Source organism: Panulirus ornatus, chromosome 11 (assembly GCF_036320965.1).
Source record: "Panulirus ornatus isolate Po-2019 chromosome 11, ASM3632096v1, whole genome shotgun sequence".
Lineage (NCBI taxonomy): Eukaryota > Metazoa > Arthropoda > Malacostraca > Decapoda > Palinuridae > Panulirus > Panulirus ornatus.
The window spans coordinates 49,475,944-49,495,635 of record NC_092234.1 but is presented as its reverse complement, the minus strand read 5'-3'; the positions used below and the strand labels follow the sequence as shown (position 1 = coordinate 49,495,635).

At 41.7% G+C, this 19,692-nt stretch overlaps 1 protein-coding gene across 2 annotated transcripts in view; it reads left to right on the top strand.

Annotated features, from left to right (window-relative positions):
* Positions 1-1,044: 1,044 nt before the first annotated feature.
* The window catches only part of LOC139751498 (coronin-1A-like), a 126,619-nt gene continuing 107,971 nt past the window's right edge, over positions 1,045-19,692 (top strand). The window contains exons 1-2 of one of the 2 annotated variants that reach the window (XM_071666958.1): positions 1,045-1,099; positions 1,955-2,110. The gene's annotated coding sequence lies outside the window, so the exon portion shown is untranslated. The remainder of the gene's footprint in view (positions 1,100-1,954; positions 2,111-19,692) is intronic. The other variant, XM_071666959.1, reaches the window with a different exon arrangement.

Here is a 19,692-nt window from a genome sequence, read left to right as displayed (position 1 = left end):
ATCAAAATGAACGTCCGTTAGTGGTAAAAGCGTAAAAAACGCCTGCAAAAATATTTTTAGTACTGGCGTTTATAAGAAAAAAAAAAACTGGTGTGGTGGAAAGATTCATCTCCGTGGCATTTACCTACCCACCTACCGGTCGTTAAATTACTACTACTATCTACAGGCGGAGCAAGTTTTTGAACCAGAGTAACTGTCTAATGCCTCCACGGAACAGGAACCTGTCTGATACACACAAAAAATTATAATCGCCCACTACATTAAATATAGACCAGACTATCATAAAAAAAAAAAAGAACGATCCAGCGAACTATTTGTGAGAGTAAAGAGAACGTTTATCATTGCATGAACAGATTTCCCCTCCCTCCCCCTTCCGAGTTTTCTAAACAATAATAATCTAACTCCTGTCCCTTTGGTGGGCTTGGCTTGGTGGTCCTAGTAGAGATGGAGAGGAGGAACCTAAGATTCAGATGGTCGTTACCCGGTGGCGACACGGTTGAACCTAACGGTTTTACGTTGCGGGTGTGTGGGGGGGGCAAAAGGTCTACCTATTACAGTTACCCCCCCATTTGACCAGGGGGAATAATAATGATAAAAAAAAAACCCACCTGCTATATGTGGGACTGTGAAACCTGTCAAGTTCAATGGTGAGTAAATGCAGGTCAAGCTAAAGAAACGTTATGTTGCCATGTGGATACAATAGATATTTTAACCTTCTGGTACGTTATGCATGTCAATATGGAAGATATGTATGAATTCATGTATAGCCTCCCCCATCGTATGACCATGTTCGCGCAGATACCAAACGCGCGACATTTTGCTCGGGAATATAACGCTGAGATGTATTTGTTGTTCCATCCTTGTATACATAACTTTCCATCGGTGTACATGGCATGCGTCGTCTCTTTTCCTTCCATCGCGCACGCACTCACGTTTACGCTCGCACGTCCGTGCGTGTGTGGCAGACCCCTGAGATGCACCAGAGCACCTGTTTCATCGGAGGCGAGTTTTAACAAGTGGCAACTTTCGCCAGGTGGTGGCGCGGTCGAGGCGGCAGTAGAGCTCCAGGCGCGGCAGCGAGCGGTCGCCTGCTCCTCTGGTCAGTGTAGTGATTTCCACCCCGCACCGCATCCCCCTCACCCACCCAACCCACCCCACCCCTGGATATTATTACCACAGCTCTGCTTGCTTGCTGAAGTATCTGTAACAGCCCTAGGCTAGGTAATGTCCTTTTACACACACACACAGAGCACTTACGTTGCACAGGACTAACACTAGACGTCTACAAGCAAACGTTTGTCAGACAGAAATCAAAATAAAGTATTTGTGATGTTTAGAACATCAAAAGTAAGGTTTACAGGAACTCCTTCTATACATACAAATTTCCTGTTATTGACGTTTTTCTTATAGCGAATGTCTTAATATCCATATATATATATATATATATATATATATATATATATATATATATATATATATATATATATATATATATATATTCCTATTTGGGTCCATGGGGAAAATGAAACACGATGAGTTCCCTAGTGCACTTTCGTGTCATAATCACATCATCAGGTGAGACACAAGAAAGAAATATAAGTCAGCTGATATACAACGAAGAGTAGCAGCTAGGACGCCATTTGGTAAACACAGAAGTCAAGACACAGCGAGAACTTTCGTATATTACACCAAAGTATCTAGAAACCCAGTACATCAATGTAGTATACGAAGTTTTGGCAATTTTTTTTTTCCCTCGCGTGGCTTTATATGCACACACTTGGGAACTTATCGTGTTTTATTTTCCCCGTGGACTTATAGTGATATATATATATATATATATATATATATATATATATATATATATATATATATATATATGAGCGTGTGCTTGCTCTGTGCGTGCATGCGTGTATTCGACCATGACCTGACATTAATTATCCAATTCTCATGACAGGTCCCACACCTGCTTACCCTGGTATAAGTAGAGAGACTATTAAACAGTGATACCAGTAAAGTATTCTAATGTTCCGTTTAAATAGGGATTATATGTTGACAGTACAATCCCTGGTTTAAACCTCCTGCTTCCAACGGTTTCATCGCTTCGGAAGGCGTGAGTATGGATAGACACATCTAATTACATTGTTAACGTTATATTTGTACCTTGTTACATTGTTATAAAATCTGAGACAGCTCACTTTGTTTTATATGTGCATACAATTTCCCCCATTCCTGGGAGCTAATGTAAGGGGTAAATAATGGAGAATGAGATCATAATACGTGAAGAGTCTACGATGTTAATATTTTTGTTCTGTAGTTTCAGCTGGTCTTTCATGTACACTATAGGTTCAGCAATTGAAGTAATAGACAGATGTATATCTCTGTAATCAGTTCATTGAAGAGTTGTGTATATATGATCACTAGGAAGGCAAATGAAACAGGGAGTTATATAAAAAAAAAAAATTGACACTACAAAAGTATACTTTTCATATTTCTATATATTTTAAAACTTTTCATAATTTTCAATGTCATCAAATGAAAGTTCAAGAAAAAATCTAATATATATATATATATATATATATATATATATATATATATATATATATATATATATATATATATATATATATTCTTACCTTAAAGCCCCCATAGTGCACAGAAAGCCAGCCACATCCATCGACCAAGACTGGTCAAGAAATGTGGTAATATTTTGCGTATGTCTTGGTAGGGTGAGTGAAGGGCAGTTGATGGAGTTGGTTTTCGGTGTCTTCAGTGTGGGATTTAATATCCCAGAGTCCAGGAAGGCCTCATAGTTAAACGAATGCTGACAGAAAACGGATATAATCATAAACCTCTGGAACTGAAGCGTTTTGTTGGCGTGTTGATGTTCGTTGTGATGGGGAGATGGTTGGTGTTTCAATTATGTCTGGGGAGTGTTGCATATATATATATATATATATATATATATATATATATATATATATATATATATATATATATATAGATGGATAGATAGATAGATAGATAGATAGATATACTACCTTGAACTAAAGTGTGGGATGTTATGAGTATAATAATAGCTGTGCACACACACACACACACACACACACACACACACCCATCAACTTCACCGAGTCTGCAGCATTAATATCCACAAACACGCACTCGCTCCATCTTGACGACGCCATATAACACCCGACAACCAAACTTTATTCTTAACACTTTGTTTTCCTGCGGTGAGCGCGACGTGTGCTGGCTTTACCTAATGGCAAAATCTCGTCACAGAGAAAGCTCAAGAGATGGTATGGGTTGGGGGCAGGTGGGGGGCAAACGCGTGGAAAAACTCTCTCCTCAGATAATGACACACATTTATATTCCCGAGGGGTGGCCTTTTTTTTTCTTTTTTATCTTTCCACCAATAAATGGAAGAGATGAAATATTTATTGTAGGAAACGATAAGCGAGGTGGAAGCACAGTCATGTCCGTTTAGACCGTACGTCAGAATACTGGAAGTGTTGATAGATATTATATTATTCAAGATATATTATTCAAGTCACGATTTCTATTTCAGTCCAACAAGAAAACGTGGGTATACATTGGTAATGGTAATTATTAATTGTTTTCATTTCTATTTCCGTTCTTTCAGTCAGTCGTTGTCCTTCATACTCTGATGTCCATAGGCTTGACACAGTGGTAGGTAGACACTGAGAACACAAGAGGATTATGAAATGAAAACGTCTGCATAAACTTCCCCCGGCTGTACGTGCGTTTTTTTTTTTATTTTTTATTTTCTAAAGAATTTCAAAAACATTTTCTTACCAGTCCAACGTCGTGAACTTTTTATATGGGGATCTTAAATGAAACTGGTACGTGGTTTCATAGAGCACCATGCTATATGCACGTATATGCGAAGTTACATAAATTTTGATGCACAATATAAAAAATCGAGTTCTTTGACAAGACTTTCAACACAATGATCCAACCTCGCTAATATATATATATATATATATATATATATATATATATATATATATATATATATATATATATATATATATATATCCCAGCCTACCCTAGACACCCATTTCTCAACATACTTCGAGAGGAGGATGAACAACTAGGTTGACTTTGGGCCGACTGCCGCACCCAGGATTAAAAAACCCTCGATACTCATTATATCCTTGCGAGTATATCCTAGCTCAATACTCGATACTCATCCTTGCGAGTATATCCTAGCTCAATACTCGATACTCATCCTTGCGAGTATATCCTAGCTCCATACTCGATACTCATCCTTGCGAGTATATCCTGGCTCAATACTCGATACTCATCCTTGCGAGTATATCCTAGCTCCATACTCGATACTCATCCTTGCGAGTATATCCTAGCTCAATACTCGATACTCATCCTTGCGAGTATATCCTGGCTCAATACTCGATACTCATCCTTGCGAGTATATCCTAGCTCAATACTCGATACTCATCCTTGCGAGTATATCCTGGCTCAATACTCGATACTCATCCTTGCGAGTATATCCTAGCTCAATACTCGATACTCATCCTTGCGAGTATATCCTAGCTCCATACTCGATACTCATCCTTGCGAGTATATCCTAGCTCAATACTCGATACTCATCCTTGCGAGTATATCCTAGCTCAATACTCGATACTCATCCTTGCGAGTATATCCTGGCTCAATACTCGATACTCATCCTTGCGAGTATATCCTGGCTCAATACTCGATACTCATCCTTGCGAGTATATCCTAGCTCAATACTCGATACTCATCCTTGCGAGTATATCCTAGCTCCATACTCGAAACTCATCATATCCTTGCGAGTATATCGTAACTCGACTCATTATATCCTCGCAAGTATATCCTAGCTCAATCGCGATGCTCATTACATATACTTGCATATGATTGATAGTATACCCTAACTTATGCTCGATACTTAGTATAACCGAAAGTTCTTATACTCGATAGTCAGTATATCTTGCCTCCTGGCTTATATAATCAATACATAGTATCATAATATAACCCACCATATATCGACAAACAGTACGGCATAAAATCAGTTGTTCTGAATAATGGAGCGGCACACACACACACACACACACACACACCCTGCTAGCTTTGCTCCCAGTAATATTTATTCTAGCGCCTAACATACCCAGACATACACGATGCTACACAGTCTATAGAAGCTATAGTTCAATTCATAGTACATGACGTAACGCTATTCACTTTATAAAGTGGCTTTAAATAGATGACCATAAGTAGAAACCTAAAGCTGGAACTGACGCGACATGACGAACCTAAAACATTAGCCTAACGATGTTTACACGCAACGTTGTCCTCTCAACCTGATTTAACTCTCTCTCTCTCTCTCTCTCTCTCTCTCTCTTAGCTGGTTTATCTTTATCTTTTTTTCCCTCTCCTCCGCGAGTCTCTATCCTCAGTAGTTGAGCAAGAACGACAGTCAGTGGAGTTTTGAAGAGAGACGAGAGAAAAAGCAAGGACAAGTGACGTGTGGCAAGAGGGTGGGTGGGTGGGTGGGTTTGATGAATGGACATGATTGAGGATGTGGCTCCCATCCTACTTGCAGGGGACGCCGATGCCTTCCGCTGGATGCTCGGCTGTGTGGCAGGCAGGCCAGTAACAACCGCTGGCTGGGTAATTATAGGCGTTACTTGACAGTTACAGCTGCTAATTGGTAGATATTTGACAGGCAGAGTCATGAAGTTATGGGTGTCAGTAGGGCGTTTAAAGCTGGTGCTTTGAGGCCGAATATGCATATGTAACGAAGGTTACTTACGTCAGAAATTACATGGGTTAGGTGTGTTGGTAACAGGAGTGTTACAGAAACTAGTTAGATAGTGATCGATGGTGGTTGGACTGTTAAATAATTTGTTAGTTAAAGGCATTACTTTGGACAGACATCATTTACTTGTTGGACGGTTTCACTGACTTATCTGTTTGAAGCAAAACAGTGTCTGAATAGCTTCAAATATAAGGCTGTTACATTTGCCAATTAACTAGCCACGAGCTACAAAGTAGGTAATTATGATCTTTAACTACAAGCTAGAAGTAGTTAGCTATAATCATTTGTTTGTTGCTAACAGGTGCAAGATAGCTGAAAACACTTATTGCTACACAGTCTCTAGTTGGACAAGTGCGGTGGTTTGTGAATCATCTACGAATGAGGTCGTTAGAGCCATTAATGAGATAGTTACATTTGGAACAGATGGGTATCTATAATTTGTTTGAAGTGCATATGTATTCAGTTACTGGGGTGTTTCTTCAAACCATCGAGTTTATTTACTGAACTGTTCCAGGGTTCGTTCCTTTACAAATGATGTTTACATTTTGAAAATTATTATGGATTTATTTGTTGATATGATTGGGATTAATGTTACAGTTGATGTGCTTAAGATATATGTGTTTGCAGTGTACACGAGTGTGTGTGTGTGTGTGTGTGTGTGTGTGTGTGTGTGTGTGTGTGTGTGTGTGTGTACAACGCATTTTTCCTAAGATTCTCCGTTCCTAAGTGAGCAACGTCTAAAATTAACTTGACACATGTATCATTTAATAGAATACAGACACTCTAAGCTTAATCTTGGGAGAAGCTTGGCTTGCCCAACCTCATGAAATGAGCACACACACACACACACACACACAGTGTTAGTGTCCTGTAAGATGAGTGTTAGGTAACACTGTTAGAGATGTTAGGTAAGGTTAGGGTAAGTCGGTGGGTTTATACAGTGAGGCTGCTTCATAGGCAACGCACGTAAGACCTACTAGGCTAACCAATACCGGCTGGCCGACTGCATCTTGTTTATACATGTATTTCTTTTTCTTTCTTTTTTTTTTTTACGTTCGTAGGCTCCGCTCACGGACCAAAGTCCACACCAAGGCCGGGGTGTAACTGGAATACAGAGAGGGTTAAGGAAAGGGGGAGAAAAAAGTTAGTAGACAAGGGAAAGTTTGTTTTTCTTTCTTTTTTTTCAAGATTATTTACCATTTATGTTCATGGCCACTTCAGTCATTACTCTTTTTTTTTTTACCACTTGGAATTCATGTTGGTTTTGAAGTTCATGGATGCTGCTGTGACTGAATCGGCTTAATGTTAAAACGAATACCACGAAATTACCCGCTGTCTCTGAGGCCCGGTCATGATATTCAATGGGGAGGGGGGGGGGGGGGGGGAGACGGTGGACATGGACGGGGCGGGCTGGCCCATCATGCCGGACTCCTTACCCACACACACACACACACACACACACACACACACACACACACTGCACCACCAGATGTGTTGTTGATCATGTGAAGACATACCGTGAAGAATTTATGTATACTGAACATACTCTTGAACACTGATTACTTCTGTGTGTGTGTGTGTGTGTGTGTGTGTGTGTCATACATGGAGGGTATTGCCTCGAGAGATGCTCCGTGCTTTAGATTACATAAATACCATTGAGGTTAATCATATGGAGGCGGTGGGTCAACATGGTGTAGACACTGGTGGCTGATCGTCCAAACTCGGCCACTTGATTAACAAGACGCACTTGGAAGTACAACAAATATTTCTCCTCTGGAAAATGAAGGACAGTGGTAGCTATTTATGGTCACTAACTTCAAAAGCAGTGGAAAGTGAAGTTAAAGTTCCACTGTAGCCCAGAGCTATTGATGATTTATTAGATAGTTTTCAAGTCTGAAGGCACTTCACACACCTGCCTCCCTCCCCAATCATCATTCTTTTGGATCGTTTTTATCTGTCAGAGGAATTCCTCGTCACATCAATGATATATATATATATATATATATATATATATATATATATATATATATATATATATATATATATATATAATACTTAGTCGCTGTCTCCCGCGTTAGCGAGGCAGCGCAAGGAAACAGACGAAAGAATGGCCCAACCCACCCACATACACATGTATATACATAAACGCCCACACACGCACATATACATATATATAAACTCCTTCAGCTTCATAACCTTACTTACTGTCACGTCAAAATGGTTGAATATCATCTTTTCGACAATACTGATCATGTCCTTTAATATCTTATCTTTTTAGGCAACAAATCGAAGTTATGGAAATTCCATCGGAGACTAACCAAACCAAAAAGCGCAACGTTGGTGTGTGTGTGTGTGTGTGTGTGTGTGTGTGTGTGTCCACTTGAACGAACTGGTAAGTGGAGATGCCTGCGAGAGTGGGAAGGGCATCATAAGGCTATAGCCACTTACAGGAGACGCAGTTCAAGTAGAGAAGACAAGTCATGTGTGTACGGTAACTACAGCATTTATCTCCTCTGCTACTTGTACCACACCGTCAAGCAGGTGGTTGTACATATCGCCTCCCAGAGGTTGAATTATGAACATGGAGAGCGCGTTGCACCGGCTCCATAATGCCAATTTATCAATACTTGGTCAGTTACTCACTCAGTAGATCGTAAACCGCTTCCTTATCATTATTTTCTTTCAACACGTTTTGACCATGATTTTAGCACGACATTGTCAACATGAACAATCTAGTCACTGTCCGTATATGACCTCGACTTAAGAATATCCTGTTAAATATCTGAAAATAAATCCAACGTGTAAACTTCGCCGCTCAGCTGACGACGAAGCATCGGGTTGAACGGTCGCAAAAGACTTCCTCAAAAAAAAATAAATAAATAATAATATTGACTGTTTTTACTTATGGTAAAGTGTCAAAAGACTTCAGAATATTGTTGTTGTTGTTGTTGTTGTTATTGTCTAAGAACACATAGGTTGTGATGTGTCTTTTCGGGCCAGAGGTAAAGTAAGGTGGGAGGGTGTGTTCCCGGAAGGTGGGATGGCTAGTGACAACATGGCTGCAGGCGTCCGGTGGCGGCCAATGTTTTTAACTCTGCTGCTGGTCCTCCAGGGCTTTCACTCCCTCCCCCGACGTTTCTCCAAGGTGTTGGATGTAATGTGTCTGTTGACACGTATTTTAACATGCATGATTTCTTGCTTAATGATGATATTAGTGTAATTATACCTTCTGGCAATCTCAACGCCCTCCATTTGTTACAAAACGCCGTAAAAGTTCGTTCTCATTTACTTTATTATCTATCTATCTATCTATCTATCTATCTATCTATATATATATATATATATATATATATATATATATATATATATATATATATATCATCCCTGGGGATAGGGGAGAAAGAATACTTCCCACATATTCCCTGCGTGTCGTAGAAGGCGACTAAAAGGGGAGGGAGCGGGGGGCTGGAAATCCTCCCCTCTCGTTTTTTTTTTTTTTTTTAATTTTCCAAAAGAGGGAACAGAGAATTGGGCCAGGTGAGGGTATTCCCTCAAGGCCCAGTCCTCTGTTCTTAACGGTACCTCGCTAATGCGGGAAATGGCGAATAGTTTGAAAGAAAAAGAAAGAATATATATATATATATTTATATCACGCCTGGAGAGTTTCCCGGGTCACACACCGTTTCACTCTGGTGTTTCCATTCGTTAAGTAAGTTTCAAAACATAATACTAGAAGTGAACAAGGCTGGCCCTTGATAACCACACACACAAAAATAACTTTTCAAGCATCTCAAATCCCTATTTTACCAAGTGGTAATACCGACAGTGGCGATGATTATCTTTCATTTTTGATATAGAGTTCATGATGGCGTCACCCAGTCCCGTCTGCCGTCGTGGTGCCCCCCCTCACACTACCCACGCACGGTGTACCGGGCGGCGCGCGCAGACCTTCACCCGGTAGTGCTGCTCTTCTTCCCGTTAACCCCATTTTTTCCCCCCCAAGAGACGCACTTATTCCAGCCCCAGGGGCGCCCCAACCTAGCACACTATCTTCGAGTGTCTTGTGTTCACGTGCGACCACGAGACACACACAATCCCCCCCGAAGAATGTGTTTTTGATGGGTAGTTTACAATCCTAACACCCGACGTCATCATAGTAGAAGGCGTACATAAAGCGAACCTTAAACAAGTGATGTGTGTAACTGACACATAATGGCAACAATATAATTAACGTAAATATATATATATATATATATATATATATATATATATATATATATATATATATATCTGACACAGATACTGGCAACAGTATAATTTATGCAAAGCATATAGATGACACAGCTAATGGCAACAATATAATTAACATAAAGGAACCTGTATAATGAGTGGAAGTAGTACTGTTAAATGTGTACTGGTTTTTTTTGAGGAAGTAATTTCTGTATGTGTATAAGGTGACTGAGGATGCCAAGGCTTCAATGAAGTGTGTGGCTGGTGACGAATTTTTATTTTTTTTAAACAATAGCGATGAATTTCGGTGTCGTAAAGTTGGAAGTAAATGAATGAGACAGACTGAAAGCTTTTGTTAACTCATTAAACTGTATATATAAAACTTTGATGTTCTTGGGAGTGACTGTGTACACACACACACACACACACACACACATATATATATATATATATATATATATATATATATATATATATATATATATATATATATATATAATTTTTTTTTTCCAAAAGAAGGAACAGAGAAGGGGGCCAGATGAGGATATTCCCTCAAAGACCCAGTCCTATGTTCCTAACGCTACCTCGCTAACACGGGAAATGGCGAATAGTATGAAAGAAAAAGAATATATATATATATATATATATATATATATATATATATATATATATATATATATATATATCCAGCTAGTTGAATATTTAGGAGTTAAAGCTTGGAGTACGAGACTAGGGAGGCAGTACACACTGTCAGTAAGCAAATACCTCCAGTTTCGCTCAGCACCTATGACGGATGGAGGACAAAGTGGATCTGTAGACTCAAATCCTATTTTTACCTCTCGTGTTTGAAATACTTTACGCTCTTAAGAGGAGGAAATAAAAGATGTCAAATTATGTCCAAGAATGTCCTCTTCTAGCAAGGTTCTATTAATAGTGGAGATGATTCTAGAGCAAGTTAGGTACAGACAAGTGTCCGGTTCTGTAGTTGTAGTCGAACAAAAACTAGTTACACCGAAGCTGAGACCTGAAGAGTTTTGACTTAGAGGTAAAAAAAAAGAAAAAAAGAAAAGCTGTGGCATTTCCCCGGGTGGGGTCACTATACACATTTTCTGATAGAAATTTTCCTCCCTTGACTTCACGAATTTTGCGTAATGCTATAGGGGGGAGGATTCGTGCTGGCAAATAAATATAAACCATTGGCTACGAAAAAGTCTTTGAAATTGCTATTGCCCTTTCGAACATTTTTGCATATTTTAACTCAATAGAAGACCAGTTATTTAAAACACCAGAGCAATCAATCCTTTTGTGTTCTCTGGCAGTATAGTAAACTAATTGTTATTAGCAGTGTTTACAGCCCGTGTCGTCAAGTGGTATTTGGGTGTTGGCAACAACACATTCGAAGGTCGTTATCCAGAGAAACAATGGCTCAACAACTCAACAATCTCTCTCTCTCTCTCTCTCTCTCTCTCTCTCTCTCTCTCTCTCTCTCTCTCTCTCTCTCTCTCCGCGTGGTGCTGTCTTTCATAATACTATAAATCAATGTACATTTCTAAATCCCTGCAGAGGGCTCCCTCCTTCCCTCCTCACCCTATTGAGAGTAGGCTATATTGTGTCACAACTTTTGAAAAAGGTGTTTGTGTTCACCTCGGCAACAGTTCATGTGGCACATCTGAAGTTGCTTTGTATAGAAGATACACTTGATCAAACGTCATTTTCGTATGTAATATTCCTGTTTATCATACGTCTTGGGCTTCAGGGTTACGGACACCATAGTTCACCCTATATCCACTTGATTCATTAATTTCACATTGTTCTGTAGAATCTATATTTATGATACGACTTGTAAATTATCTAACACAGTTCACCCCTGCTGTTCATCCTCCCTTTGGGGCTGGTTGATAAACTGGGTATCTGTCATAGGCTAGAATATATATATATATATATATATATATATATATATATATATATATATATATATATATATATATATATGACAAAAAACGAACATACGACCAAGAGACAATATTCGCAGCATTTTTAAGAAGTGAAAAAATTCCACATCTCATTTTCCATTTGCCTTCAGTCTCCTAAGAACATCAAAACATTTCATTCTAATTCAATATACAATCTAATGTCGGCTCCTGAGTGCAGCTGTATGCGAGTGCATCGCGTTACTCCCATCCATCCTCTTCTCCCACTGAATTTGATATATAGTAACGTGGTACTATGGGGATCATGAGTCACAAAGAACCTCGAAAGATGTGACCTTGGGAGGGTGAGCTCCACTCACTGTGTTTCCCTCGGCTTCGCCAAACCGCGTACACTACAACCCTCCTCCCTCGCTGTGAGATGTGCGCGTTAGGCTCTTTTTACGACTCGCATCCCTCCGTGTTTGACGAGACATATTCCGTGTCACGTGGAGGTTCGACCCCCCCCCCCTCCAACGTTCAGCTCGGCTGTGCTGGGTTGAGGTACAGCCTGATTTTCAAAGGTCAGGTCAAAGGCCAAGCCATCGTACCTAAGAAACGAACCGTCGTGCTCAAGGATAGTACCGTCGTGCTCAAGGATCCTACCGTTGTGTTCAAGGATCGTACCGTCTTGCTCAAGGGTCGTACCGTCGTACTCAAGGGTCGTAACGTCGGGCTCAAGGATCGTACCATCGTGCTCAAGGGTCGTACCGTCGTGTTCAATGGTCGTACCATCGTGCCCGAGGGTTGTACCGTCGTACCCAAGGATCGTACCGTCGTGCTCAAGGATCGTACCGTCGTACTCAAGGGTCGTACCGTCGTGTTCAGGCGTCGTACCGTCGTGCTCAGTGGTCGTACCGTCATGCTCAAGGATCGTACCGTCGTACTCAAGGATCGTACCTTCGTACTCAAGGATCGTACCGTCGTACTCAAGGGTCGTACCGTCGTACTCAAGGATCGTACCGTCGTGCTCAAGGATCGTAACGTCGTGTTCAAGGATCGTACCTTTGTGCTCGAGGATCGTAACGTCGTGTTCAAGGATCGCACCGTCGTGTTCAAGGGTCGTACCGTCGGGCTCAAGGATCGTAGCGTCGTGTTCACGGATCGTACCGTCGTACTCAAGGATTGTAACGTGTTCAGGGGTCGTGCTCAAGGATCGTACCGTCGTGCTCGAGGGTCGTACCGTCGTACTCAAGGGTCGTAACGTCGTGCTCAAGGATAGTACCGTCGTGCTCAAGGATTGTATCGTCGTACTCAAGGGTCGTACCGTCGTGTTCAGGCGTCGTACCGTCGTCCTCAAGGGTCGTACCGTCATACTCAAGGATCGCACCGTCGTACTCAAGGATCGCACCGTCGTGCTCAAGGATCGTACCGTCGTACTCAAGGGTCGTACCGTCGTATTCAAGGATCGTACCGTCGTGTTCAAGGATCGCACCGTCGTACTCAAGGATCGTACCATCGTGCTCAAGGGTCGCACCGTCGTACTCAAGGGTCGAACCATCGAGCTCGAGGGTCGTACCATCGTGCTCGAGGGTCGTACCGTCGTGCTCGGGGGAGGTTAAGCGGTGCACTTGATCCACGTCCATGAAGCCAGGTTGCTAAGAGACCAGGTCTACTTGCAGGAACCGCCTAGGCTGACCAAACCGAGCATCAACCGTCGTACTCCTAACTGTACCTACCTAAGTCGTGTCGTTCCACTGAGCGTGTCCCCAAAGTCTGTGTCATGTAGGGGGGTGATGAGAGGGGTCAGGCTGGGGCGTGTGGCGAGGTCGCGGTGGAGCAGGGAAGGTGGAGGGGGGAGGGTAAAACGCCGGGGGTGGTAGTGGTGGTGGAATGGCGTGGGGAAGGTGGTGGTGGTAGTGTGGGGTTGGGGGTGGGTTGGTCGTCGTTCTCACAATCATTAGTTAAAAGAAAGTCGGACTCAGTGGAGTGAGGCGGGACGCCACGCTCCCCCTACCCACCACCAACCAACTCCACCATTCCTCTAGCGTAGCTCCGTCCCTCCCACCTTACCTAGACATTAAGCCATCACTATGGGAACCTATCAGAGTCCGCCTTCCAATTTCACCAGAATTAAAGGAAATAATGTTTTTTTTTGCCTCTCTCTCTCTCTCTCATCCACCAAACTCAATAAGTAACTGTCGGGTCTGGATGGCCGGAGAGAGAACTGAAGCCGGGAATATTATCGTGACTACGTGAGCGTGTATGTACTCACAGTCAATAGTACCTTAATGTGAGAAGTAGGCCAAGAATTCTCTCGTTAATGGGTGTTTAAAAGTCTTAGGAGAGAGAGAGAAGGAAACAGTGGATCAGATGGGTCAGTGTCAACTGAACCAGTTACACAGACCAAGTTGTCAACTCGTTAATGTAATATTTAGCGTAGTCTTCTGGTAAGCCATAGAGAAAAGCATTCATTCTCTCGTAAAGTTATGGCAGTAACTGCTACGTTTCTTGCGCGCGACTGTACCACTTTGGAGTATGACGGTGCGCTTGTTAATTATGATGACCTGACCTTTGTAAACTAATGTTGAGGTTGAAGGTGAAGTCAAGCGACGTACCCAAGCGACGTACCGTCGTGCACAAGGGTCGTACCGTCGTGTTCTGATGAGTCGTGTACCGTCTCGTGCTCAAGGGCCGTACCGTGTCGTGTGTCACCACAAGGATCGTACCGTCATGCTCATGGAGGTTAAGACTTAAAAGACGTAGTTACCCTTGTTCGTTGAGTCAGTGTCTGGTAATGAGGGAATATACCAGAATCCACCCAAGTTTTCCCACGCGTTATCGTACCGACTCAGATGTGTTTGTATATATGACTCGGGCTTGCTCATATCCTGTACCTAAAACGATGAATCGCTTAAATATATATATATAAAAAAAAGAAATAATATATACATTGTGCCAGTTTGGCTACAAAGTGCATTTTAATGTTCGTGCATGACGCACACAGGTCGTGGGGAACGTGTGTTGTACAAGCTATGCCCAGCAATGCACACGCAAACTCACAGTTTGAATTAAAATTATCCGTATTTATATAAATCTGAATGCACACCCAAACTCACAGTTTAAATTAAATTTATCCGTATTTATATATATCTATACTCGACCAGGTAACTGGTATCATAAGGCAGTTATTACGTATATATATTTTAAACCTGAGTTCACCTTCAGAGGAGAGGGCTTCGTCGGGTCTAGCAACAATTATAATGAATCGAGAGGAATTGCCAGATGTTGCAAGGAGGAGGAGGAGGAGGAGGCTTCCTTTATCCCTTGATTATACAATGAATATTTGTCTTCGTTGTAATAGATCACTCGTAAAATGTCACAATATACGTATGAATACAGCCGTAAAAGATGCGAGCAACATGTATACAAGGAGAGCTGGAGACTGGCGTGGGTGGCGGGGGGAAAAAGCAGCATCAGGTTGTTGGCTGTGGCGGCGGCGGCGGAGACGGGGAGTAAACACTGGCAGCTCAAGCGAACTTCCGTGCTCATGTAACTCTACCCAAGTAACATTAAAGCCACAAAACATGACACGGGTAAAAATTCGTTTAAATTCTCTTTTCTCATGGTATATATATATATATATATATATATATATATATATATATATATATATATATATATATATATATATATATATTGGAAAGGATCACAATTTTGCGCGTGATCAAGATATTCCTATGAGGCCACGGGGAAAATGAAACACGAAAAGTTCCCAAGTGCACTTTCGTGTAATAATCACATCATCAGGGGAGACACAAGAGAGAAATATAACGGTCAGTTATATATATATATATATATATATATATATATTATATATATATATATATATATATATATATATATATATCGCTACCTCGCAAACGCGGGAGACAGCGACAAAGTATAATAAAAAAAAAAAAAAAAAAATATATATATATATATATATATATATATATATATATATATATATATATATATATATATATATATCGGTGATTTTTCTTAAGGGAGGTAAGAGGGGAATTCATTTTTACTCTCCTCAATGATGTATACTGGAGTTATTTATATAGAATGGCAACCGCCTTCAGGTACGTCTTGCTCACGAAGAGGTTGGATGTGTTGGATAAGAAATGCTTCAGAACAATGTGCGATGTGAGGAGAGTTGATCGTGTGATGGATGATAGTTTAAGAAAGCGAGTTGCAATAAGTTACACATAAATAGAGAGGTGAACAGGGTGTGCGGTTAGGTTTTGGTGATATAGAGAGGATGAGTGAAAAGAGACTTAAGAATTTATATGTGTCAGAAGTTCCGGGTGCAAGGGGCAGGCGAAGATAGACAGAGGTGGAAGGATGGAGTGATGGGTGGCTTTTATGAGTTATCGGGGAAAACGAAGGGGAGCGTTGTGGTATACGAGGAGCGACGTGCTGTCATTGGGCTGAACCAGGGATAAATTTATCACATCAGTTATGGACCTTTCCTCTAACCTTGATATTTAATAGTTCATGAGAGTAAAATTAACCATTACTATCAATTCATCACTAATAATAATAATAATACTCCAACTACATTACTATAAACAAAAACATTCGTAAAGCCAACAATGCCATCATTATCATAAGATAATAAGATAAAGCAACAGTATGGCCAGACCTACAACCACTACAACCTATCATAATACCAATACCGGATGAATACAAGTATTCCCAGTACCAGAATACCTACAGCACCCCAGTACTGGGGTACTGGAGCGGAGGACTAGCATCACCAGTACTAGTGGTTGGCGCGGTACCAGGAGCAGGTGGTAGCCGAAGACCTGAGGGAGGTGAAAGCTGGCCTCAACCTGGAGAGCGAGAGGGGGTTCGACAGGGAGGACTGGGGTTCTACTAGACAGTGATGTGGGGTTCTAGGGTGATGTGGGGTTCTGATAAAGAGTATTGTAGCGTTCTAACAGACAGGAACGTGGGCTTCTAACAGACAGGAACGTTGGGGTTCTAACAGACAGGAACGTGGGGTTCTAACAGACAGGAGCGTGGGGTTCTAACAGAAAGGGACGTGGGGTTCTAACACAGGCATGTGGGGTTCTAACAGACAGGAATGCGGGGTTCTAACAGACAGGAACGTGGGGTTCTAACAGACAGGAACGTGGGGTTCTAACAGACAGGAATGTGGGGTTCTAACAGACAGGGATGTGGGGGTTCTAACAGACAGGAATGTGGGGTTCTAACAGACAGGTATGTAGGGGTTTTAACAGACAGGGTTGTGGGGTTCTAACAGACGAGACTTCAGGGTTTTCACCTACACTGGGGGACGTGGAGGAGCACATTACAGTAGCGGCTGTAAGATCATACAGGGTTCAATTCAAGTCTCGGGCCTTCACGCCCTCTGTATCCTGCAGCCCGCCCACGCCCGGGACCTGACGGAGGAAGCGGGGAGAGAGGGGAGAGGTCGACATAATGCAGCAGGTGTGGCGTAGCGTCAGGCCAAGGGTGGTCGCGTGTGTGTGTATGTATGTCTGTTTTTTTTTATCATGTTCATGTATGTGTTGGTAAGGCATGGTTCACTTTGCTTTGTGTGTGTGTGTGTGTGTGTGTGTGTGTGTGCGCGCGCGCGCGTGTGTGTGTACACACACAGGAGTAAAGACATAGTGCATATACATGTATACCAGGTTAAGAGACGGGGCTACACGAGTGTAAAACTCTCTTCCGTAACACACAAATAGTAAACACACACACACACACACACACACACACACACACACACACACGCAAATGGAATAAACGTAATGAAAACATGGTCAATACAGACAACATAAAGATGATGAAAAAAAAAGTTATATGATAGTGGAGAGGGTGATCCGAGAGACGGCGGTGCCCCACAAGCGTACGCTACGAACAGGTAATTACACAATTGGTCATTATACGTCACGACTCCTGGTTAGAGGGGGGGGGGGGTCACCAGTGGCGTGCAGCAAGGACGAGACCTGGGACCATCGCTCATCTTCATGTGTAAATGACAGAAACCACTGAACTCGTACTTGAACGTTTGTAAATGATTTACTGGAATATTCATTTTCTGAATATATTGGTAAATGACTTACCGGAATATTCATATTCTGAATATATTGGTAAATGACTTACCGGAATATTCATACTCTATGTTTGTAAATGACTTACCGGAATATTCATCCCTTGAATATTTTTGTAAATGACCTACCGGAATATTCATACTCTAAATACGTTTGTAAATGAATTATCGGAATATTCATACTCTATGATTGTAAATGACTTACCGGAATATTCATACCTTGAATATTTTTGTAAATGACATACCGGAATATTCATAACGTGAATATGTTTGTAAATAATTTACAGGAAGAGTTGAATTCGTGCATGAATACGTTTCTTGACCACGGAAGTCAGGAATGATGAGGAGAGAATGCATCGGCTTACAAGGGGACCCAAACAAACTCCAAAGTTGACAAAATTCAACCCCAGTAAACGTAAAAGTCACGGGGATGGGGAGGGAAGTGAGGGAGGGAGGGAGGCCTAGATGTGAATTATCACCTAGCGGGACATCATAAGCTGCAAGACCCTTGTGTTGGAGAGGGACTTGAGAGTTGACATCGTCCCTAACCTAACCTAACCTAACCTAACCTAACCTGTCGCCATGAGTTCAAACTTTACAAGGAGTGTGAGGGAGACACTCTTGTCTGTTGACAAACTATAGAATCTCATGTAAAAGTGGATGGATAAGGAAGAGCTCAGCAAACTATTGACAGCTTATATGAGGCCTCGAACTTGAACAAGGCTTCTCAAGTTCGGAAACTGCTCACGAAGTCACAGCTTATATGAGGCCTCGAACTTGAACAAGGCTTCTCAAGTTCGGAAACTGCTCACAAAAAAAGTTATATGATAGTTATATGAAACCTTATATGAGGCCTAGAACTTGAACAAGGCTTCTCAAGTTCGGAAACTACGCACAAAGTTCAGGGAACTAATAATAATATATGAAGAAAAAAAGGTTCAGAGAAGGGCACCGAAGACGTTATCTGAAATAAGAAAGCCGAGTTTAACAGTGAGAGAGCCGAGGCCAGAAATCAACCCTCCACGGAAGAGAGATGAGTAAAGGGTGACTTGACCACAAACTTCAGGTTTTTAGACCAGTCTGACGATGTGGAAAACCGACAATCCTTGAGAAGATCCAGAGATAGATAAGATAGATAGAGAGAGAGAGAGAGAGAGAGAGAGAGAGAGAGAGAGAGAGAGAGAGAGAGCAACCAACCAGGAGCCGTAACAAGGAACTGAACCAGACCTGGACTTGGTACGGAAGATGTAAACATGTACTTTTTTTTTGTGTAGTGTCAGAGCGGCGGATGAATGGAATGCTGGGCGTCTACAACCTTTAGAAAGTTATAATCATGTTAATTAGAGAAAGTTAAGCGTAGGGAAGAGAGGAGATGGGGACGAGCGTACAACACCCCCCATCCCATCCGCCTCGTGCAGTACAATAGGTAATTACACACACACACACACACACACACACATACATGTAAAGTAGCAACACTTCTCGTCTTGGTAACGAACCAACAACTGATGGCATGAGTCATTCAACCCAATGTTTACTAGACCAGCCACGTGGTGTAGCGCCTGGACCAACCACACACACACACACACACACACACGTCCGTCCGGCGC